This window comes from Trichechus manatus, unplaced genomic scaffold, assembly GCF_000243295.1.
Source record: "Trichechus manatus latirostris isolate Lorelei unplaced genomic scaffold, TriManLat1.0 scaffold00054, whole genome shotgun sequence".
Taxonomy (NCBI): domain Eukaryota; kingdom Metazoa; phylum Chordata; class Mammalia; order Sirenia; family Trichechidae; genus Trichechus; species Trichechus manatus.
In genome coordinates this window covers 13,459,077-13,484,186 of record NW_004443990.1, presented here as the reverse complement: position 1 = coordinate 13,484,186, position 25,110 = coordinate 13,459,077, and the positions used below count along the sequence as shown (strand labels likewise).

Genomic DNA, 25,110 nt, shown 5'->3' with positions numbered 1-25,110 from the left:
GAATATACCATGGACTGCCAGAAGAATGAACAAATCCATCTTGGAAGAAGTACAGCCAGAATGCTCCTTAGAAGCCAGGATGGCGAGAACTTCATCCCATGTACTTTGAACATGTTATCAGCAGGGACCAGTCCCTGGAGAAGGACATCATGCCTGGTAAAGTAGAGGGTCAGCAAAAAAGAGGAAGACCCTCAATGAGACAGACTGGCACAGTGGGTGCAATAATGGGCTCAAACACAGCAACAATTGTGACGATGGCGTAGGACTGGACAGTGTTTCGTTCTGTTGTACATGGGGTGACTATGAGTCAGAACTGACTTGATAGCACCTAACAACAACAACAACAATATGAGCAGCAAAGGCACTGAGCTCAAGAGGAAGTGAACAGACTCCTGTCTTGCAGATAAATGAGTAGGTGGAGGAAGCATTTACATGAGGAGATGATTTTTATACAATGCCTTTCTTAATCTAAAGAAAACCACAGCTCTTCACAACATATGCTCTATAAATAGATGTAACTAGTCAAAAATCTTAATAAATGTTTTGTTCATTTGCTTGCTTGCTTGCTTTTTTGTTGTTGTTGTTGCTGCTGTTGTTTAACTTTTGTCATAACCCAAACTCAACGACCAAGCAGGCTGCCCAGTCAGAAGCCTGAGGACAAAGGACTAAGGTAGGTAGGTTACTTCTCCTTATCTATTTATGCTGAAGAAAAGATTTTAATTAGTAATATGGATTTTTCCTGTAATATCTCTGAATATAGTGCCTTTATCTAAAATCCAAGTTTTCACACTAGTTTACATTGATGCAAATTTTTTTTTTTTTTTGGTCACTACTATTTTTTTTTTTGTCACTACTTTTGGCACCACCACTCATCTGTCCAGGGGCCGGGGGCCAACTGAGGAACAGACCATCAACTGCTCACATGCAAGTTCGACTTGAAGTTGAAGAAAATTAAAACAAGTCCATGAGGGGCAAAGTACAACCTTGAGTATATCCCACCTGAATTGAGACCATCTCATGAATAGATATGACACACTGAGAATTAATAACTGAAGACCAGTCAAGTTGTGGGACAATATCAAGGACATCATACATGAAGAAAGTAAAAGGTTATTAAAAAGACAGGAAAGAAAGACAAAAATGGATGTCAGAAGAGACTCTGAAACTTGCACTTGAACATCGAGTAGCTAAAGCGAAAGGAAGAAATGATCACGTAAAAGAGCTGAACGGATTTCCAAGGGCAGCTCTAGAAGACAAAGTATTATAATGAAATGTGCAAAGACCTGGAGTTAGAAAACCAAAAGGGAAGAACACGCTCAGCATTTCTCAAGCTAAAGAACTGAAGAAAAAATTCAAGCCTTAACTTGCAATACTGAAGGATTCTATGGGCAAAATATTAAACGATGCAGGAAGCATCAAAAGAAGATGGAAGAAATACACACAGTCACTGGACCAAAAGAACTGGTCAATGTTCAACCATTTCAGGAGGTAGTATATGATCAAGAACCAATGGTACTTGAAGGAAGAAGTCCAAGCTGCACTGAAGGCACTGGCAAAAAACTAGGCTCCAGGAATTGATGGAATACTAATTGAGATGTTTCCACAAATGGATGCCATGCTGGAGGTGCTCATTTGTCTATGCCAAGAAATTTGGAAAACAGCTACCTGGCCAACCAACTGAAGAGGTCCATATTTGTGCCCATTCCAAAGAAAGGTGATCCAACAGAATGCGGGAATTATCAAATAATGTCATTAATATCACACGCGAGAAAAATTTTGCTGAAGATAATTCACAAGTGGTTGCAGCAGTACACTGACAGGGAACTGTGAGAAATTCAAGCTGGATTCAGAAGAGGATGTGGAACAAGGGATATCATTGCTGACATCAGACTGATCTTGGCTGAAAGCACAGAACACCAGAAAGATGTTTACCTGTGTTTTTACTGACTATGTAATTAAAGGCATTTGACTGTGTGGATCATAACAAACTATGGATAACATTGCAGAGAATGGGAATTTCAGAGCAGTCAATTGTGCTCATGTGGAACCTATACCTAGACCAAGAGGCAGTCATTTGAACAGAACGAGGGGATACTACGTGGTTGAAAATCAGAAAAGGTGTGTGTCAGGGCTGTATCCTTTCACCATACTTATTCAGTCTGTATGCTGAGCAAATAATCTGAGAAGCTGGGCCATGTGAAGAAAAACATGGCATCAGGATTGGAGGAAGACTTATTAACAACCTGCAATATACAGATGACACAACCTTGCTTGCTGAAAACGATCAGGACTTGAAGCACTTACTGATGAAGATCAAAGACTACAGCCCTCAGTATGGATTACACCTCAACATAAAGAAAACAAAAATTCTCACAACTGGACCAATAGCAACATCCTGATAAAAGGAGAAAACACTGAAGTCATCAAGGATTTCATTTCACTTGGATCCACAATCAACGCCCATGGAAGCAGCAGTCAAAAAATCAAACAATGTATTGCAGTAGACAAATCTGCTGCAAAAGATCTCTCTAAAGTGTTAAAAAGCAAAGACGTTACTTTGAGGACTAAGGTGCACCTGACCCAAGTCATGGTATTTTCAATTGCCTCATACGCATGCAAAAGCTGAACAATGAATACGGAAGACCAAAGAAGAATTGATGCTTTTGAATTATGGTGCTGGCAAAGAATATTGAATATACCATGGACTGCCAGAAGAACAAAAAAATCTGCCTTGGAAAAAGTACAACCAGAATATTCCTTAGAAGTGAGGATAACAAGACCCTGTCTCAGGTATTTTGGACATGTTATCAGGAGGGACCAGTCCCTGGAGAAAGACATCATGCTTGGTAGAGGGTCAGCAAAAAAGAGGAAGACCCTCGACAAGATGGATTGACACAGTGGGTGCAACAATGGGCTCAAATATAGCAACAACTGTGAGGATGGCCCCAGACCAGGCAGTGTTTTGTTCAGTTGTACATATGGTCACTGAGTCAGAACTGACTCAATAGCACCTAACAACAACAACAACACTTTTTGCAACGTCTTTAAGAAATGTGGCTAGAGCAACCAAAGACAGTTTTGAAGACAGAAATGTTGTTTAAATAATCGTTCTCCCTCCCCTACTTCCTCCCTTCTCTGAAATATAGCTAAGAATCACAAAGTTCTCATAAAAATTAAAAGCTTTTGTTCATTAAGAGACTTTACCAAAAAAGAGAAAAAAGACAAGCTACCAACTGGGAGAATATCTTCCAAAACCATATATGCAACAAGAATCTAATAACCAAAATATACATAAAACTTTGACAACTAAACAATGAAAAGACATATAACCCAGTCATAAAATGGGCAAAGGAATCGAACAGACATTTCACCAAAGAGGACATTCAAATGGCCACCAAACACATGAAAAGATGCTCAGCGTCATTAGCCATCAGAGAGATGCAAATCAAAACTACAAGGAGATGCCATTTCATTCCTGCTAGGATAGCTAAGAGAAAAACAGAAAACAAATGTCGGCGAGGATGTGGGGAAATTGGAACCTTTGCCCATTGCTGGTGGAAGTGCAAAATGGTATAGCCTTTGTAGAAAACAGTGTGGCGGTTCCTTGAAAAACTAAAAATATGACCCAGCAATTCCACTCGTAGGTATATACCCGAAAGACTTGAAAGCAGAGACTCAAATAGAGACTTGTACACCAATGTTCACTACAGCACTACTCGCAATAGCCAAAAGGTGGAAACAACCTAAATGCCCATCAACAGATAAAAGGATAAACAAAATGTGGTACATACACACAATGGAATGCTACTCAGCCAGTAGGAGAAATGAAGTCTTGATACAGGCTATATACAATACGGATGGAGCTGGAAGACATAATGGTGAGTAAAATAAGTCAATCACAAAAGGACAAATATTATATGATCTCACTTACATAAAAAGACAAGAAAAGGCAAACATACAGAGAACAAAGTTTATCGGTGGTTACCAGGGGCAGGAGGGACGGGGGAAGAGGGAATGGGAGTTAAGGGAGATGGAAATATCGTGTTGATTAAGGGTAGGGTTGCACAGCTGATTACTGTAATTGCTGTCAATACGTTGTACACCTGTAAAAAGCTGAATTAGCAAAAGTTGTGTGATAGATATATTTACAACAACTAAAGCTGCTGAGGCTGCTTATATACAACCGAAAACTTTATGAGATTTTGTTTCTTGGTTTGGAGGTTTAGGGTCATGGTTTCATGGGACATTCCAGTTAAATGGACTATTAACATGTTTAGTGCCTCTGTTTACCTTCTAGTTCGATGTGTAGTGCATGCGGTCTTAAAAGTTTGCAAGCGGCCATCCAAGGCACAATAATTGGTCTCTATTCCCAGGGAACAACACATAAAGGACGAGGGTCAAGAACAGAAGGAAGATATGGAATGTGTGGCAAACTGCCTCCATGAACAACTGCCTCCTCTGCCATGCGACCAGAACTGGATGGTATCCAACTACCATTACAGAACATTGTGATGAAAGATTCCATAGAAGAATCCTGATCAAAAGGGGGCAAATGCGACAGAATTTCAAATTCTCATGGACTCCATACTTCTAGAGCCATGAAGGTTGGATGAACCCCTGAAACTACTGCCTTGAGATAATCTTTAAACCTTAAACCAACAATATTCCCTAAAATCTTCTTAAAACCAAACAATAGTTTAACTTGACTACTAAAAAAACATCTGCCATGAGCATTATGCACTTTTAAGAACTATCTATATGGGATCAAACTGACAACAGCAACGTGAAAAGATAAGATAGGAAACTTAGGGGGCAGTGAATTTATGTTAATGGAGAACAATTCAGAAAAGGAGGGTGAGAATGGTTACACAACTCAAAGAATGTAATCAATGTCACTAAATGGTACATGTAGAAACTGTTGAATTGGTGTATGTTTTACTGTGTTTATCTTCTCAACAACAACAAAACAGTGCATAAAAAAAAAAAGGAATCACAGAGTTACTGTCAAATAAGTATTAGTCTCTTTTATAAACGGAAGCAACTCAAGGCCCACTGGCTGAAAGATGTGTCAGAGGGACTCTGAGGGTGTATATAACTGCTATGCTCTTTTCTTCCTTAAAATAAAATCCAACCAGATTGATTGATTACTCTTTTTTTTTTTTTGGAAGTGGAGGTAAGGGGTCGAGGTAAGGAGGTTATTTACAATTTCTGATTATTCTACAACAAACATGTATTATTTCTGTAATAAACAACTAATCCTAAACTTTAAAACTAAATGAATTAATCAAATCTACTCAGATTCAATGTCTAAGATCATTCAGATGTGAGTGTTGATAAAACAAGTTGAAAAAGTGTAAACATAACTAAGCATAAGAAACACTTTAAAACCTACAGCAAGTCTCAAAAGATCAGCAGACTTTTATTAACATTCAACAAATATTTATTGTGCACCTACTATGTGCCAGGTGCCATGACACAACTGTGAACATGACAGATAGGGTTCCTGGCCTCAGGAGGCTCACAGTCTTGCCAATTAGTTTATCAACAGAGTGACCATATGTCCCAGTTTGGTGGGCAGAGTCTTGTATATGCATTTCTTCCAGAGTAATTATTAATAACACCCCTTTAACACTCAAAAGTGTCCTAGTCTGGACAATAAATTATATGGATACCCTATTTATTTTTTTAAAAAGTTACTTTTCCTATAAAGTTACATGTTTATACAATGCATGTTATTCCCTCAAAGTTTTATCTTTTCTTTTTAACTTCATTTCTTAAATTATAAAAAAAAAACTTGAGATATTCATCTCATTTTGATATATTAGATAATGAAATCAAAGATTTACTTTAATCAAACAGGAGGTAATCAAAATCAGATTTTACTATATCAAAATTTGTAAATAAATCAAATGAATACAAAAATCAAACACCTTAAAGAGTATAAGCCCCTTGAAGGCAGGTATCTCTTTTTAGAATAGAACTTCAGCATCCTAGCCTGTGCCTTGCTCAGTACTGAGAACATACCGTGGTTTCTAGATATTTCCCACTAAAAGGAAACCGGGCGGGAAATGTATGAGTCTGGAACATCTTGTCATAATGGAACCATCAAAGACTACTAGGGTTATGGGAAAAGACTCAGGAGCCAATCTGATAAGCTCCTAGTAGGACAATTTGAGTATCAACAACAGTTAATAACCGTGGACTGAAACACATCAAATAGGCATAAATCCATTGGTTACCTTTAGAGGATGCTAAGAGAACTAACTCATAACAAACACTATCTATCATCAATTTTAACCTGCACACTTTATTGTTTGAAAAACAAAAACACTAGATAATTTTCCTGTTCTAAGATGCTGCTGTTGATTTTGAGTGTTTATATTATGGTCAAGTTTATGGAAGAGATAAATGAAGCAGCCATAGTCTCTGATTTGGATTCCAAACCTCAAGTTCATTTTTCACTGCTCACCCTCCCTTACCCCAACATCCAATGAACCAATGAGTCCTGCTCCTTAAAACTGCCCTGTTCTTCCTCTTCCAACTGCTAACATTAACACCCCAGCTCAGGTCCTAATCACTTCATACTTAGACTACTGTAAGTGTCTTTCTACCTCTCTCTTTCAAATCACCCTACACACAGATCTTCTAAACTTTCCTAAAGTAGACCATGTAGACCATGTAACTCCCTGGCTACAAAACTTTTATTGGTTTGTAGAGCCTAGAAATAAAATACAACTCTTTAGCAAAGCACTGAAAAGCCCACCACCATCTGGGTCCAACTGACTTTTCCAATCTTGACTCCCAGGGTCCTCCTCTCACATCTAACATCCTCATGGTATTTCTCAAATGCACCTTAACTTTTCCACCTTGAAACCTTTGATTATGTCATTCTTTCTTTCTACCTGGAATATTCTCCTCCACTATAATAATATGCTAGCCTTCTGTCTTAGTCTGGGTTCTCTAGAGGAGCAAAATCAGTAAAATAGATATAGAGAGAAGGAAAGAGAGAGAGAGAGAGAGATGTAATTCAAGGTAATGGCCCACACAGTTGTGGAGGCTGGCAAGCCCCAAATCTGTGGGTCAGGCGTCAGGCTGGAGGCTTTTCTTGAACTCATGTGGTTGCGGGGGCTGACAAACCCAAAACTGGAAGGTCAGATGGCAGGCTGCTGGCTCATGTCCCAAGAATCAGAGGTCAGATGATGACGAGTCAGATGCAGAATCCAGAGCGAGAGTGAGCCATTTATATACTGCAAGCAGGCCACACCCCCAAGGAAACTCCCCTTTCAACTGATTAGCTGCTCACGGCGGATCACATCATGGAAGTGATTACATTATATTACATTATGGAAGAGCAATTAGTCCAATGTTTGCCAAACCACTGAAAATCATAGCCCTAGCCAAGCTGACACTTAACATTAACCATCACACCTTCTTTCAAGACCTAGCTCAAATACATCTTCTTAAAGCTTTTCTTGACCACCCTAGTCAGAAATGATTTCTCCTTCTTCTAAACTTCTATATCACAGAGCTACTCGCCTAACATACATCATCACAAATTGTAGTTATTTTTATATAAATTTTATCTCTCCCACTATAAGTTCTTTGAGAGAAACAAAAAAAAATTATGCTTCCCCTTGACACCTAATGCTCTGCACAGAGGTATTCTCAAAACACATATAAAAATTCAGGACAGCTTTCTTAGCTCTTTAGTTTAGCTGACAGATATGACAAATGCTGTACTACTTCCCTCCGGTTTGCCTTTGCAAAAGGAAGGTGTACTTCAGATTTACTATCCATTTTCTTACCAAATGGCTAAATTATCTCTGGGCATTTTTGCTTGTTGCCTTGAATGCTTAAGAGGATTTTTTTTCTTTAAAAAATGTGGTATTCTAATGGAAGTACTACTTAAGTGGTCCATTTAAGCTGGGAGGAGAAAAAATTTTTTTAAATACACATCAACGTAATGTTGCCAATTCCTTCCTCCTCTGCTATAAACTAAACTGTTTCAAGGTTTAAATTAACATAGTGCGTTTGGATACCACGGTTTGCCTCAGGAAGGATTCTTTGCATTAGCAAGTATGGAGTGAAACCTACCCAAGTACTACTCTTTCTACGGTGGTATTCTGCCTCAAAGCCAACATCTTTTCTTCTTCAGGAATGGTCAATTACTTAAATTCTCTCAGAGCAATACACTGCAGACAGTGAAACCTGTGGGCTTCTGATTGATAAATTAATTTCCTAGTAAACAAAAAGTAGCTAAATGAATAATTTCTTTTATAAGGATCAGCACAAAGCTGATGAGGCAGAGGTTAAAGATGTCCCAAATATCCAACTGAATTTGTACCAACTGCTGTACCACTCCATCATCTCTAACATCAACTCTTTCTCCTCCTCTCAGTACTTTTCGTCCTGTCTTTGGGTTCTGTAATTTGCTGCAAGGTCTCACAGAACTCACGAACCATATCAAAGTAATGGCCCACATGGTTGTGGAGGCTGGCAAGTCCCAAATCTATGGGTTAGGCATAGGCTTCTCCCGACCCATGAGGCTGCAACAACCAACAAACCCAAACCGGCAGGTCAGACAACAGGCTGCTGGCTCACAACGCTGCAGAAGCTGGCGAGTCAGCTCAGATGATAGGTTGCTGGCCCACGGGGCTGCAGAAGCTGACAAATCCCATTGGCAGGTCAGATGGCAGGCTGTTGGCTCAAGCTCTAAGAACTGGGAGGTCAGATGATGACGAACCAGATGCAGGATCCAGAGTGAGTGAGAACTTTTTTGGAGAAACTCCCCTTATTTGAGTAAGGTCATGCAATGGTGTGACTTGAGTAAGGCAGTGACTTTAGTAAGGGTGTGACTCAAGATACACTCACCCTAATCCTGAGGTTTAGGGTTTACAACACATACAATACCACAAAATGGAGGACAATTATACAATACTAGGGATCATGGCCTAGCCAAGTTGTAACCATCACAGGTTCCATACACCTTATTTGCACTGTCCCACTCAATCACTGTGTGGGAGTCACAAAGACCATGACTAGAAGAGCCACGTTGAGTAATTCACTGCACTGCAGTGGCTATTTTCCATGTACTCCTGGAGACAGGAGCTGTGAAAGAACTATACTCACAGACGTTATAAATGACGTTTCTGCATGGAACACAAGGTGAGGGGGGCAGGATCTTCAGCCCTACCTTAAAATGGCCCTGGGCAGAACTGTCTGTGAATGTCAAAAGATGACTTTCAAAGACAGTAATGTCAAAGATAATTTATATTTGTTTAAACAAATACAGAGATCCAGAAATATACAGTACATACTTATATACAATGTATGTTATGATTAAAAGATATCCATCTATGAACAGATATTCAAGCTTGTTTAAGTACAGAGTTTAAAAACTTGATTGAAGATGTTTCCAAATAGAAAAGGATATTAGTGATATCTGAATAAAATCTGGAGTTTAGCTAATAATGATATATCAGTGCTGGTTTCTTAGTTTTGAGAAACACTATAGTTACAAAGATGTTAACAATAGGGGAAACTGGGTAAGGAATATACAAGTACTCTCTTTACAACTTTTGTGTAAATCTAAAATTATCTCAAAGCACTTATTTAAAATTATTCAGAAGCATTTGTTGGGATAACACAGATTGAGCTGTAATCATTTTAATTAAAAGATTTTCTTTGAATTAAAAAGGTAGGCTGCTTTATCTAGCTGTTTTTTTCAAAAGTGAGATTTTTTAAACTGACTTTGCTTTTTTAAGTTTTGATGTTTTTAAACATTCTCAGGTTTACCTGGTAAAGGCTGTCAATTTACAAATGGCTAGGTTTTTTTCCACCAGGATCCATGTACAAACATGTATAAATATCTTTTATGGCTAAAATCCCAAACTGGCTAAGCCAAGATAACCTGGCTGACTTCTGATATTAACTGACTTCTGACATTAACTATTATGGTTGACTATGGCTTATAATGCTATGTGAATATGGAAGAACCTACCTTAGAAGACTCGATGCCAACAGGTTTGGGTTTTTTTTTGTTTTTTTGTACCTTAGAGCAGTTCAGCACTATTTCTTAAGTGTGAAGTGTGCTTATTTTTGGACCCAGACATCAAAGTATTCACTATTAGAAAATACTGCCACAAATATAAAAAGATGTGTGTACAAGGACACTCATTATAGCATTATTTACTGTAACAAAGAACTGGAAACATAAATAACGGTATCCACAGACACTGACATACTATGTAGCCATTCGCGTTACATATAGATTTATATTAACTGACATAGAAATATACCCACATTTGGGGAAAAAAAACAGGACAAAGAATGTGGGAATGGGATCATGCAATCTCATTTGTTATGGACTGAACTGTATCCCCCTAAAATATGTGTTGAATTCTTGTCTCTTGTACCTGTGGACCTAATCCTGTTCAGAAACATGGTTTTCTTTTGTTATACTAATGAGGTCTGAAAAACAGTAGTAGTAATAGTAATAGCATCAGAACCTGTCTAACTTCATGGGGGATAATGACCAGGATCAGCCCAAAGCTGATTCTCACGAAGTGAAAGTCAGACATACCTCTACTCTCCAACCTTTTACCAATTCTGACACCAGCCGTCCCTCCCACAGCACACTCTACTTCTCTTCTGGGTTCAATAATCCATTGCAATAACCACACAGAACTCACAGACCATATTTACAGTTAAGTGTAACTGTAAGGAACAGGGCACAACTCAGGAGCAGGATCAAAAGGCTAAAACTCAGGCTCAGGATCAGAAAGCATGTAGGCAGAGCCTCCCTTCTTCAGTGCAGGACAGCTCTCTCAGCTCCTCTTAGCAAGACAGGCCTCCTCTCAGTCCCCTGAGGACAGGGATCCTCTCGGCCACTTCAGGACAGGACTCCTCCTGGCCCTGCCATCTGTCGATCCTGGCTCTGCCACTGGTCCCCTTCCAGGCCTGTCACCAATGGCTTTGCCACTGGTTCCCTTCCCAGCCTCTCACTGTCTTCAGTGTTACAGTCCTTGACCCATGTAACAGCTCTTTTAGGAGGTTCCTTGCCTCCTCTCTGTCTCTGCTTCTTCTCTCTTCTTTCTTCCTTCTGCTACTTCCTGCTGCTTCTCTTCCTACTTCTATCTGAAAAACCTCTGTGGAACTGGCTGTATATGCATAAACACACGATTCCTTGTCAATTTCAAGGCATGGCCCCTGGGGGGGTGCCCACAAACTGGGATACTTCATTTGCATTGTAGGCTAAAGACACTTCATTTGCATAGTCTATTGACCACTCCCTGCAAAGTGCATGCCAATCACGGGGCAGGCTGCAGCCCAGGACCAGGCAAAAAGTATCAAAATCAAGTTGTTTACAGTTTACCCAGGAAATGTCAGTCAACCTGGACAAAAGTAACAAACACTCTGGGGTAGAAAACTAGGGCAAAGGCAACTCCTCAAGGCTGAGAGGAAAAATCTCTCAAGCTGTTTTCTTCCAAGAACCAAGGCAAATGGCCACATAAAGGAACTCATTTCACCACAGGTCATACCAATGTTGGGTTTAGATCCTAACCCTAGTCACTTCTGAGTTATTTAAAAAAAAAAAAGAAAAAACAGAATAGACACAGAGACACACATATGGGGGAAGACAGAGCCAGGGCTCCTGATAAGGAAGGAATCCACAATGAGACCCTGATTTGGACTTTCAGTCACCAGAACTGTGAAAAAATAAATCTTTCCTTACAGGCACCCACTTGTGGTATTTTTGTTACAGTAGCACTAGGTAACTAAGACACTGTTTATGTACAATCGTGTACACAGATGCATGCATATGTACACTCATATTGAGAGAGATGTCTGCAAGAATGCTCATTAGAACATCAATAATAACTGTACCTCAAGATGGGGTAAATGTGGGGATGAGGGTATTTTTTCTTTATGCTTTTCTGTAATCCTTAAATGGTTTTAAAACAGGCAGGCATAATTTTTTTAAAGAAAAACAATAAAGCTATTCTTTTAAAATTATACACAGAAATGATTTGTTTCACACTCAAGTAAGACATTAAGGATTAGTATCTAAATATATAAGGAGCCCTGGTGGAGCAGCAGTTAAGTGCTTGGCTGCTAATCAAAAGGTGAGCAGTTCAAACCCACCAGCTGCTCCGCAGAAGAAAGACGTGGCCGTCTGCTTCTATAAAGATTGCAGCCTTGGAAACCCTATGGGATAGCTCTGCTCTGTCCACAGGGTCTCTACGAGTCAGAATTGACTCAACTGCTATGGGTTTGGGTTTGCTTTTTATCTAAATATATAATTTTTTAAAAAAGTTACCCCCTATTCATAACACAGAAAAATGACAAGATATTTGTTATTAAACACTGTAAATTAAAAAAAAAAAAATTTGCTGTCGAGTTGATTCCGACTCATAGAGACGCTATAGACTGAGTAGAACTGCCCCATAGGGTTTCTAAGGAACAGCTGGTGGATTCGAACTGTAGATCTTTTGCTTACACCAGCCGAGCTCTTAACCCAATGCACCACCAGGGCTCCCACTGTAAATTACAGCCCTAGAGAGCTAAGAAATAGTTATATCATGAAAACATCAGACATTAGCCAAAAGATTCTATGTTGTCAATGTTAACTGCAACACTAGCTATATATTTTTAGCTTATAGATATAACACATGCCATCACAGTATTATTATGTTTAGCTCCAAAGGACAAACTGTGTTTATAAATATCAAGTTACTTTATATGGACTCCATTTATATATATGCTGATAGAGTGTGTGTGTGTGTTGTGTGTGTGTATGTGCGTGTGTGTATATATATATACACACACACTGCTGATAGTGTTTCTACTTTAGCTGAGATCAGTCAACATTTTTACACAACAAACACAAATTTGTCTTCTTGCCAAGATTTATCTTTCCATCTATTTCAGTGAATACTGGAGCTGCAAGGGAACTTAGAACTCATTCACTATAACCCTATTATATAAGAGATGAGGAAATAGGCTCAGAAAAGTTAAATGGCTCCTCTATGGTCTCTAGTACCCTGATGTCTGATCATAAGGCTTAAAATAAACTATTCCTACACATACATTAAAAAACTGCCATCAAGTCAATTCTAACTCATGGCAATCCCATGGGTTTCAGAGTAGAAACGCACTCATGAAGTTTTCAATGGCAGTGATCTTTCAGAAGTAGACTGCCAGGCCTTTCTTCCAAGGTACTTCTGGGGAGAGTCAAACTGCCAACTGTTTGGTTAGCAGTCAAGTGCTTAACCATTTGTGCCTCCCAGGGACTTCACATAAATATCAGAATAGCTTTAAAAAAAAAAAAAAAAACACTGGCAATATCAAGTGCTGAGGAGGATGTAGAATAATTAGAACTCTTCATACCTTCCTGGTGGAGATCCAAAATGGCCCACCCACTCTGGAAAACAGTTTGGCAGTATCTCAAAAAGTTAAACATAACTTATTGCATGATCCAGCAATCCTACTCCTAGGTATTTACCCTAAAGAAATGAACACTTAGAGCTCTGGTGGTGTAGTGGTTAAGAGTTTGGCTGCTAAGCAAAAGGTCAGCAGTTCAAAATCTATCAGTAGCTCCTTGGAAACCCTATGGGGCAATTCTACTCTGTCCTACAGGGTCCCTATGAGTTGGAATCGACTCGACAGCAACGGGTTTGGTCTTGGTTTATTCATAATTGTCAAAAACTGGAAACAATCCAAATGTCCTTCAACTGGCGAATGGATTAAAATCTGTGGTACAGTCCATCAATAGAATACTACTTAGAAATAAAAAGGAACAACCTTCTGATACTCACAAAAATTTGGATGAATCTCAAAGGCATTATGCTGACTGAAAGAAGGCAGTCTTGAAAGATTACATACTACAGGATGCTGCTTACATAACATTCTCAAAAGACAAAAGTATAATGATAGGCAGCAGATCACTGGTTGCCAAGGGTGGAGGGTGGGAGAAGAGTTTGAATCCAAAGGGATAGTGGTGGTTACCCAAATCTACATGTGTTAAAATCTAGAGAGCCGTATATACACTCAAAAGTCAATTTTACTGTGCATTAACTTAAAAAATACAATAAATGATTTACTCAGCCTCTAGTTCCAAAAAGCTAGAACTTCCATAGAATGCAAAAAATTCTAATGGATTTTAAATTCTACTTTTCTAAAAGAAAATAATTTTTCTATTAGTAAAATAAAATGGTTCAATGGGTCTTCTCTTATAAAATCTCAATGCCAAGAAAAGAACATATTCAATTTGGCAAGTTACATACCCTCACTTTGCCTCATCTTCTCCATTGTGGTAAAACAGGGATAATAACTATCTACCTGAAAAGGTTATTATGAGGATCAAATAGTAAGTGCTATGTAAAGGTTTGTAAAATAAATATACACATACATAATATATATAACTTTGGAGGAGCCCTGGTGGTGCAATGGTTAAGTACTCGGCTGCTAACCAAAAGGTCAGCAGTTTGAACCCACAAGCCACTTCACAGGAGAAAGATGTGGCAGTTTGCTTCTGTAAAATTTTACAGCGTTGGGAACCCTATGGAGCGGTTCTACTCCGTCCTATCGGGTCACTTTGAGTCGGAAATGACTTGACGGCACACAACAACATATATAACTTTAGCATAGAAATGAAAGACAACTCCAAGCAATTTCCAAGTTTTGTCCTTCTGGCCAACCAGGTTCTGATCACTGCTTTTCTGATACAGCTGCCTCTGAAAACAACCCCAAGTCTAGAGTCTGATTTTCATATAGAAGTAGACATTCACTACTGAGTCTTTGCTGTATTTTCATTTTGTAACCACTTTACACAAGTAGATTATTGTTCAAACCAGGCTCTGTGTTAAAGGTTATACTACAGAGTTTAAGAAATCTCTTTCTACATATTCATTAATCTTTTCAGTTCCACCTAACATAAGAGGTAGATTCTGTGTGTGTGTGAATGCGTGTGTGTGTGTGTAGCAATAGGTGTACCACGTCTTAGAAAACCATAGTTTAAAATGCTAGGCAAAATGAGGATCTAACCTTGACCCTTCTAGGGTTTCAGGTCTTTTAAGTCTTACCCATTTATATGGAGCAAGGTTATAAATATAATGGTTTTCTTCATGCCACATTTCTTAGCTTCTACTTCAAACCCACACCTCTAAGCATAGCTTTAATTTTATCACTCCCCCCTATTTAATCCAATGAGCATTTGTTTAGCATCTACTGCAAGCAAATACTATTTAAGTATTACCAGGGCAGTGATTTTCAAACTGCATCCCAATCTTCTCCCCCCACCCTTTTCTAAAAATGAAATAGAATACAATAAAAAAAAAATAACAGACTGCCTCACAGACAGTAAGGGTAAGTACTGCTTCATAAAGCTTTTGCTTCAGCTGTGGGTGTGGGTATGAATGTGAGTGAGCATGTGTGAGCATGCATATACTGCTTCTCACTGTGGATCACGGTAAAAAAAGTTTAAGAAATACGCTATAGGGAATTAAATAAACATCAGTTCTAGACTTAGAACAGTCCAGCCCTGCAACAGTTGGCTTCTGTGGTCATGTTTTCTAGTACTTGGCACACCATCTGGCCTTAGAAACATAAGTCATCTTAAATATATATATATATACACATACACATGAAATACTTTCCATTGAGGAGAGACTGGAAAACAGAACCAGCTATCTTTTGGATGCTGATTATAATGTCTGATAAGTTAGAATGGAGAGAGAAGTTTGTACATTCTTTACTACAAACTGACAGGAAGAAACTAGCCATTTGAAATGTGGTCATCTCTTTGTACTATGCATATGTTTTCCAAATATAATTTAAACATTTTTCTCACTTAGCAGCATTTTTTTTAACTTACCATATTATATGAGATTTAAATATACTCTATATCAAACAACCAAACGTTCTCCTTTAGAGCAAAGCAGACTGACATTACCCACTGCCATCAAGTCGATTCCGATTCATAGCAACCCTACAGGACAGAGTAGAACTGTCTTGTAGAGTTTCCAAGGAGTAGCTGGTTGATTCGAACTGCTGACCTTTTGGTTGGCAGCCAAATGCTTAACCACTGCACCACCAGCGCTCCAGATACACATTAAGATCACAAAAGTAAAGATTCATCTGCTTTTTTAAAAAAGTATACCCCTAAGTTTTTGCTGCGTAATATATCTATGTAAAGACTTCTTCCTCTTGTGATTAACTTTTATACAACATCTGTATTCCAAGATAATTTGGCTTTACTTACCAGGAGGCTATAAATAGCCTATTTAAAAAAAGATTACTTGTCCACTAAAACTTACCCTAAAATCAATTTTCATATTTAAACCCCTGCTAATATTGAGAAAATTACCAACATTATTTCTCCTCTAAACTAGGAAAGCTAAAATTGCTACCTGCCTGGTAGTATCAGTTAAGTCACTAGCTGCTTTACAGCAGGGTTTCTCAACCTTGGCACTACTGACATTTTGAACCAGATCATTTTTTGTTGTTGCGGGGCTGTTCTGTGCATTGTAGGATGTTTAGTAGCATCCCTGGCCTCTGTCCACCAGATGCCAGTAGCATACCCCCACCACCAGTTGTGACAATCAAAAATGTCTTCAGATATTGCAAAATCACCCCCAGTTGAGAACCACTGCTTTACAGGTTTATACTTTAATCCTTATTTCCATGTTTGGGCAAAAAGAGGGAAAAAATGGAATTACTGCAATTAAAATGAAAAATTTGATCAAATGCAGTTTTTTAATAGAAACTGACGCCTCAGTAGTCATTAAAGTGCATAGCTACATACAATTATATTTCACCAACCACTTGGTTGACAGGTCTACCAAATTTCAAAATATTCAAAATAAGGTTAACTATACTTATTTTAGGAGCCCTGGTGGTGCAGAGGTTAAAGCTCTCAGCTGCTAACCAAAAGGTCGCCAGTTCAAACCCACCAGCCACTCTGCTGGAGAAAGTTGTGGTAGTCTGCTCCCTTAAGATTTATAGCCTTGGAAACCCTACAGGACAGTTCTACTCTGTCCTACAGAGTCACTGTGAGTCAGAATCAACTCAACAGCAATGGGTGTATTTATTTTAGGTAAGTTTTTCATGTTGCTATTTGTTTACAACCCTGGGTTTCAAAGAAGTTTAAATAAACGCAGTTATAAAACTTAATTAAAATAACATTTTTAATATTTAGTAATGCAGGAAGGATTATGGTTTCAATACTATAAAATGACACAGTAAAAGAAAGATTTAGCGGTTAGAAAATCAAATCTTTCGGGTGCTGTAGTTATTTTTAGGACATTTTTCAACACAGTTAACCCCTCTTTAAGGATAAATGAATCAAGGTTTGCTCTTAGGTTAACTTGGGAATTCTCTTAATATTATGAAAATCCAAACTAGGTGTTTGAGAATATACTAAAAAAATGGTTTGAAATTATTTTGTCCCACTAAATACTTCGATATTTAATTTAAAATAGGCCATTATAATTTTCCTATTGGTCATTTGCAGGAATATATATATATATTTTTTTATTGTACTTCAGGTGAAGGTTTACAGAACAAATAGTTTCTCATGAAACAGTAGTACACATATTGTTTTATGACATTGGTTAACAACCCCATGACATGTTAACCCTCTCCCTTCTTGACCTTTTTTTTTTGGTGAAAATATACATAGCCAAAGATACACCATTTCGAAAATTTCTACATGCACAGTTCAGTGACATCGACTACGCTCTTCCAGTTGTGCTGCTATTCTCACTTTAGATGAAGGTTTATAGAACAAAATAGTTCCTCATTAAACAGTTAGTACACATGTTGCCCTATGACAATGGTTAACAACCTCACAACACATCAACACTATCCTTACTCAACCCTGGGTTCCCTATCACCAGCTTTCCTGTCCCCTTCTGCCTTCTAGTTCTTGTCCCTGGACTGCTGTGCCTTATTAGTCCCATTTGGTTTTATGGGGCTGTCCACTCCCCGGCTGAACCTCGGAAGTGACTTCACCACTGAGCTAAAAGGGTGTCTGGGGGCCATACTCTCGGGGTTTCTCCAGTCTCCTTTAGGCCAGTAAATCTGGTCTTTTTTTTGTTGAGTTAGAATCTTGTTCTAAGGGGGAATATATTTTTAAATAAAAGAATTATTTCATAGGTATACATTCACACGGGTCAAAATTTTTCAATTTTAAGTAGAAAAAAGTATATAGTGAACAGAGCAGCATTATTTATGACAGCCAAAAACTAGAAACAACCCAAATATCAGTCAATGATAAAATGGACAAATAAATTATAATATAGTCAGACAATGGCATATTATATGACAATAAACAAATTACTGTTAACTCAACAATATGGGTGAATTTCATAAACAATCTTAAGCCAAAGAAGCTAGACACAAATAAATACATACTGTATTCCACTTATCTAAGGTCTAAAAAAAAAAACAACAGGCAAAGCTAATCTATGTTGCTAGACCTCAGGATAGTGGCAACATTTGGGAGGGTAGTAACTAACTGGGAAAGGACACAAGAGGCTCAGAGATGCTAATAATCTATTTCTTGTTCTAGGTGCTGGTTACACAGAGAAAATTCATCAAGCTGTACACCTATGATTTCTCTACTTTTCTATGTGTTGTGTTTTATCCTAACTAAAAATTTACTTTTTAAAAAAAGTATACAGGGAAACAACTCCCTCCAACCCAGGTCCCTCAGTCATCCAGTTCACCCCGCAAAAGGCAATCAATGTTATTAGTTTCTTATATGCTTTTATGGGAAACCTTGGTGGCACAGTGGTTAAGACTTGGGCTGCTAACCAAAAGGTCGGCAGTTCAAATCCACCAGGTGCTCCTTGGAAACCCTACAGGGCAGTTCTACTCTGTCCTACAGGGTCGCTGTGAGTTGGAACTGACTCGACAACAATGGGTTTGGTTTTTGGTGTATATGTTTTTACAGTTATTTTATGATATATAGGGAACTACCCAAATACGTTCTCTCCTACCCAAACTTTTATACAAATAGTAGCATACTACACATTGTTCTGCACCTTGTTTTTTCATTAATACTATATCCTAGAGATTTTTCCATAGCAATATAGTTTTCTCATTCTTTTTCCTCATTCATATTGTATGAGAATATGCCCTAATTTATTTAACCACTCCATGCTGATGGACATTTAGGTTGTTTCCAAACTTTTGCTGGGTTGATTTTAATTTTAATGACTTTGTATGCTAAAAATAAAGATGTAGGGCTCCCTACAGTGAGAATCTTTCAGGCAAGGTAACTTCAACCAAACTCCAGCTCTAAATAGTATATTAATACAAGAAAAGTCAGCAGGGCATCTGGGTCATAGTCTTATGAGGAATGGTGAAAACATATAGTTAGCCAAAAAATTGAGATCACAAACACATCACACACACACACATAGTTATGTGTTTCAGTGTTCACAGGCCACTGGTGTTACTTTAAATATGTTAAAATGATACATTCAAAATTGTGAAAACCATAAGGGCTGAGTTATAAATCTTTTCATTTCTGTAGGTCACACAGTAAAACAGGTTATAGTCTCTTGAATCTCAAAAATTGAATCAAAATTCCAAAGCTGGAAAGTATAAATGTATTAAAGACTATATTCTGCACTGGCACTAAAGACAAAAAGGAATCACCTCACACTGTAATTCTCTGTGAAACCTGCTGAGAGTCATAACCCTCTGATACCACACGCACTGCAAAGACCAAGAAATCAGGCTATGGAGCTATGGTTTGCATCATTTCCATTTCTGTTCTGTTCCAACAATCCCTTCTCACCACACACACACTCTTGGTTTATCAAGAAACTGACAGAAGCAACAAGCTATCTGCTAGCCCGTTTGCCTTCAGAGGACCAGGAAAAACAACACTTACCCAAAAAAAAAAAGCTCAGTCTCCACCAAAGAAAAAGTTTACTTAACAAAATATATTATAGCTGAGAAAAAGACATGTAACTCAATCCCTTAAATTTTGTTTGTTTAGTCATCCTAGGCTCATCTAGTATAAGTGCTATTATTATTACACATTCTGGCTGAGATATTTTTCAAGTGTTCTGCAACATCTAAGGCAAGTCAAAGACCATAATTTGCCAGTCTCTCTTTATCAGCAATCCAATACTAGTGACTTATTCCACTGATGGGCAAGCCCCTAGGTAGCTCAACAGTAAAAGAAAATAAGGATTAGGAGATTCCCTGGAGGTAAATTCTAATGCATTACTGATGGGTCTACCTTATCTGAAAAGTCTCTAGATAACTCTCATGGACTCATAGACTTATCATAATTATATTCCACAAAAATGACAAAATAATTTCATTCTAGAATAACACAAGAAATTCTATTTTAAAAGGTGTATGCATGGAATAAAATTATATATATGTCCCTGAATCTACTTTTCAAAGTAATCAATCTCCTAAACGATGTTTAGAAAAGGAAAAAGGTAAATTTTTTTTTTTACCATAAAATTGCCTTTTGGGCTAAAAGACAAGGGAAGGAATTATACACACAATCTATAGGCTTAAAGTGGAGAGCTGATAAAATCTGGCAGGTAAAGGGACCTTATTTTTCTTTCTTTCCCCCACCAAAGTAAAAATGCCTAAGGCACTCAATCCTATAGCCCTAATATCAGTTTATGATTAAAACCTCAGAAGACTAATGGGAATTCTGTAAGAGAAAATACCCATAAGTATTTTTAAAAAATCAAAGATAACTGCTATACAAACAGATTAACTAAAATAAGCATCTGATGTCTCCACTGATTCCACCAGGCACTTTATGGCTTGCATTAACCATGAAAATTTACACAAGGCTTTGCACGTGATTCAACTCTGGACACAGGACTCATTGAGATATGCTAATGTCCCAAAACACCCCTTTCACCACACAGGCTCTGAATAGGCTTAAACAAGCACGGGCTGTGGGTAACACTGTAGAATTTGGAGCCAAATTTTATCTTCTCCACCAAGTTCAGCCAGCCATAGAGCAACAAATCAAGGTTCCAATAAGCACATTACACCTGCAAGACTCAGTTATGCTCCAAGTCAAATATTTCCAATTTTTTAATCACAAATCTGCACAAATGAAAGTATGCAGATCGCAGCTCCAAACCTATAAACCTTGTCGTAAGCCAAAACGATCTGTAGTTTCACTCCCACATCACCCGTGTCCTACGCATTTATTGAGTCTCTAGTATCTACACGTGCCAGGAACTATGCCAGTAGCCTGATACATTATATTCTCATAACAAATCCCATTCTGTTGATGAGAAAACTGAGGCCAGAGAGGTCAAGGTGACTTGCCCAATGCGATAAAACCGGTAAACGGTGGAGCTGGGAATTCAAGCCTAGTTCTCTCTGGCTCCAAAGAACCATCTGTCTCCCTGATCCTCCTTCAGCTAACATCACTAACTGCAATACCAGTTCACCTATATCAAAGTAAATTCAAGTGGTGTCTGAAATTATGCCAATAGCTGAGAATAAAATCATACCTAAAACTATAACACAAGACCCAAGAGTTCCCTACGAGGAAATGCAACCACCTCCTTTAGGATAACTAGTTCCAAAGTTCAAAATTCAAGAGAATCCACTTTTTTTTTTTTTTTTTGGCTGTCTCTCAACTGACTTTTTAGAACAAGGGAAATGAAACTCGAGAGTATATTCACAGTTTTTGGTAAAATTACTTAAAACCCTTGAGAAAGGGTGTTTTTTTTTTAAACAGTTCACATTACAGTTTACTTCTTCAACAGGCTTCAGACATTCAAAAACAAAATCACATCAGTAGCATTACTAATCAACTTTTTTTTTCTACAGACTTGAAAAGTATTTTCTTACCACACCACAAGATTACTTCCCATACTTAGAGCAGAAATGAAAACAGCCCTTGAGTGTCACAAATCAGATCTTGAGGCCACAGTTGCAGAAAGTGGGTGCTGTTTCCCTTGAGTAGGAGCTGCTGATCTGAAACCTCCTAAGGGAAAGGTGTCTGAAGAAGAGTGTTGAAGAAACTAAAGCAAGCTGTTTGTATTAATGAGAGTGAGCTCCTGGCACCGCTGCTCCTTAAGTGTTTCACTTCTATGCAATTGTTTTCCAGCTTCCAAGCTCTGAACTTGGCAGGCAGAACGCTGTTCTCACAGCCATTTGTGTTACATGATCAGCTGCTCTGTGGTGTGTGGGTGTTTAACTAGGTAAGTGACTGGTCAGAAGAGGTTCTGCAATATTAAACCAAGGAAGCACGTTGTCCCCTGAGATTTTAATGGTCTATCACTATACTACACTGACAAAGAAAAGTAACATATTTGCAATTTTGAAATAGTTCTGGTTTAGGATAGGCAAATAATTTCCAACAGTAAAACTTCAGGTGTGATATGAACAAAAAATATAACCTGTAATATAAGCCACTTCAAGCATGTTTATTAGATATTTAAAAAATGCAGTATTAGCAACCTCAGCATGCCTTCAAACTTCATAAGGTACATTGCATAATTATTGGAATAAATGCTATTTTTCAGGTGCGTGAAACAGGTTCTATGCAAGATTCCAAGGCTCCCTTGCCTTCCAAAGAGCTGGTTAACACCATGAATTCCTTAGCCTCTCAGAGCCCAAAAATACAAAAAAAAAAAAAGGTCTCAAACGATTCTTTAAGTGAAAAACATTGTCAAAATTGTAAGCTGCTAGAGAGTGGGAGACTATGGTTTTTAATGTCATTGCCCATCACAACATTATCACAGAAAAAACAAACAAACTTGTTGCCGTCGAGTAGATTCCGGCTCATAGGGACCCTATAGGACAGAGAACTGCCCCACAGTGTCTCCCAGGAGCTCCTGGTGGTTTTGAATTGCCGAACTTTTGGTTAGCAGCCATAGCACTTAACCACTACACCACCAGTTTCCAACATTATTGCAAGCTGGAATAAATGTTTCTTGATTGAAATATTATCAAAAGGCAAAAGCTGAGTGGAATGTAATTGAAACAAAAATAGCTGATACTTATCCCCTGCTTATTGGTAGGATGGTGCAATGTTTATGCCTAGTTCTAGATTTTAAATGTGGAAACTGAATTCCCTAACTACATTTAAAATCCTTTCACTAAAACAAAATTTAAAAAAAAGATGATTCTGATGGCAATGGCATCGTCAACCTTATTAAACACATGAAATCATATATAACAAAGGTGAAAAAACCATCTTCATGCAGTAGGTGCTCTACTACGGGAATGACAGCCTTCTTTTAGATCAGACCAATCTCAACCAACACATAAAGATTCCTAACAGGCATTATAAAACAGACCATGTACTTTGCTGTCGAAATTTGCTACATTTAGAATACAGGGCAAGGAACATACATTATCAACTGGTCAAATTTAAACAAATAATTTTGACTCCATTTTTAGTTTCTGAAAGACTCTCAGAAGTATCTGTTTTTTACAGGAAGACCGTGAAATGATACCTTACAAATACTTAACTCACTGTAATCAAAGAGCAAAACACAAGAAGAGATACATAATCCACTTTGCTGAATATTGCTCAGGACCAAAGTAATGCGAATCCTTAAAAACAAAACAAACAAAACACAAAACTCAAGTTCCTTTCACTTCTGCATAATATAGATCTTAACCTGAGGTCCCAGGACCACCTCTGTAATTGCATACAATTCTATTGCGTACAAAATTATATGTGTCTATTTCACTAAGAGGGCCCGAAAGGTTTCCACGACCCCAAAGAAAGGTTAAGAACCACTGACGTAGACATTTCCAGGATCACTAAAACTTAGCAGTTAACACTTTAAACAAAATTATACTAAATGTAGTATCCATCTGAATACATGTGCACAGTCCTGATACAACCAAGCTGTCAGTGCTGACAATCACGATGCAGCTCACCACTCACAAATCAGCCGGACATGGGAACATCACCTGCACTTAGCACATACAGGCACACATCCCAGCAACAGCAGCTCTTCATTCCCTAAGCATACATGGTTGTCAACAAAGCATGTGCTAGTTGCCTTTCCCAGAACAATACGGGCCTGGCCATGTCTGGAAAAAATACATAAACATTCTTCCCAAAATATTACCCTATTTATTTACTATACCTTTGACTGTAGATGTTAAACATGATAACAAAATATATAAAATTCCCACACATCATATGTATCTAGATTAACTGGGGAAAAAACACTCAGGTATTACTGAGAGTCCATGGGAGATGCATGTCAGAGATACACTATGATAATGATGCTTGAACATGGGGACAATCGGAGGAACCAAAGACAGACTCACTCAGGAACATCCTGAGAACATGGCTGTGGAAAGCACCCTTCTCCAAAGGCAAAAGCACATTCCTTTGATTGGCACAAGCCATTCCTGACAATGGATTCTCGATGACGGGCTGTTCCGCAATCAGGAAGTACGCGCGTGTGTATGGGGGGGGGGTACTAGATGTGATCAAAGATTGGCCTCCAAAGAACGGCATATGGGATCTTAAATCGGAAGACAAACTTCGAGGGTGAGGCAGGGGCATCTGTCATTTCTACAGGAGACAACCCTCGACAATGAACACGTTATGTGAAGATGTAACGGGGGTGTCACTACCTTTAGTATCTCGGATCTAAGAATCTTAAAGTAGTGCCTGATTGGAGAGGAGGAAGAGGTGGGGGTGGAGAAAGGTCTGCATTACCCATTGGGGTGAGTGTTGGGGCTGCCGGCGGTGCGTGTACATTAGATGCATTTTATCTCCTGGCGGCACAATACTCCCGGAGGCTGAAGGTTTGGGTGCAACTGCAGGGAGGGGGAGGCAGTGGATGCAAGCCACCAGCTGCAGGGCAGGAGAATGCTCGCAGGAAGACCAGTGCAAACCTCCCCCCAGCCCGCTAACCCGTGCAACCCCTGCCTCCCCTCAGGCCTCAGGGCAAGTGGACTCGCTGCAAAACTGGAGCCAAGCCCGGGTCCAGGAGGGTGGGAGGGGGCGAAAGGGCAAAAGCGAGGCGCCCCCGACCCAATCTCGGTGCCAGATCCGGGGCCTCCCCAAAGGCTGGGGGCTGCTCCGGCCTAGTGCGCGGAGCTGCCTCGGCGAACGGTTAACCCGGCCCC

The 25,110-nt window shown here is 38.7% G+C and overlaps 1 protein-coding gene across 2 annotated transcripts in view; it reads right to left on the bottom strand.

Moving 5' to 3' along the window:
• The window catches only part of ZNF652 (zinc finger protein 652), a 67,004-nt gene that overhangs the window by 41,183 nt on the left and 711 nt on the right, over nucleotides 1-25,110 (bottom strand). The window contains exon 1 of one of the 2 annotated variants that reach the window (XM_023732781.1): nucleotides 24,698-25,029. The exons of the other annotated variant lie outside the window; for it this stretch is intronic. The gene's annotated coding sequence lies outside the window, so the exon portion shown is untranslated. Of the gene's footprint in view, nucleotides 1-24,697; nucleotides 25,030-25,110 lie in introns of those variants that run through there. 2 annotated transcript variants of the gene reach the window in all.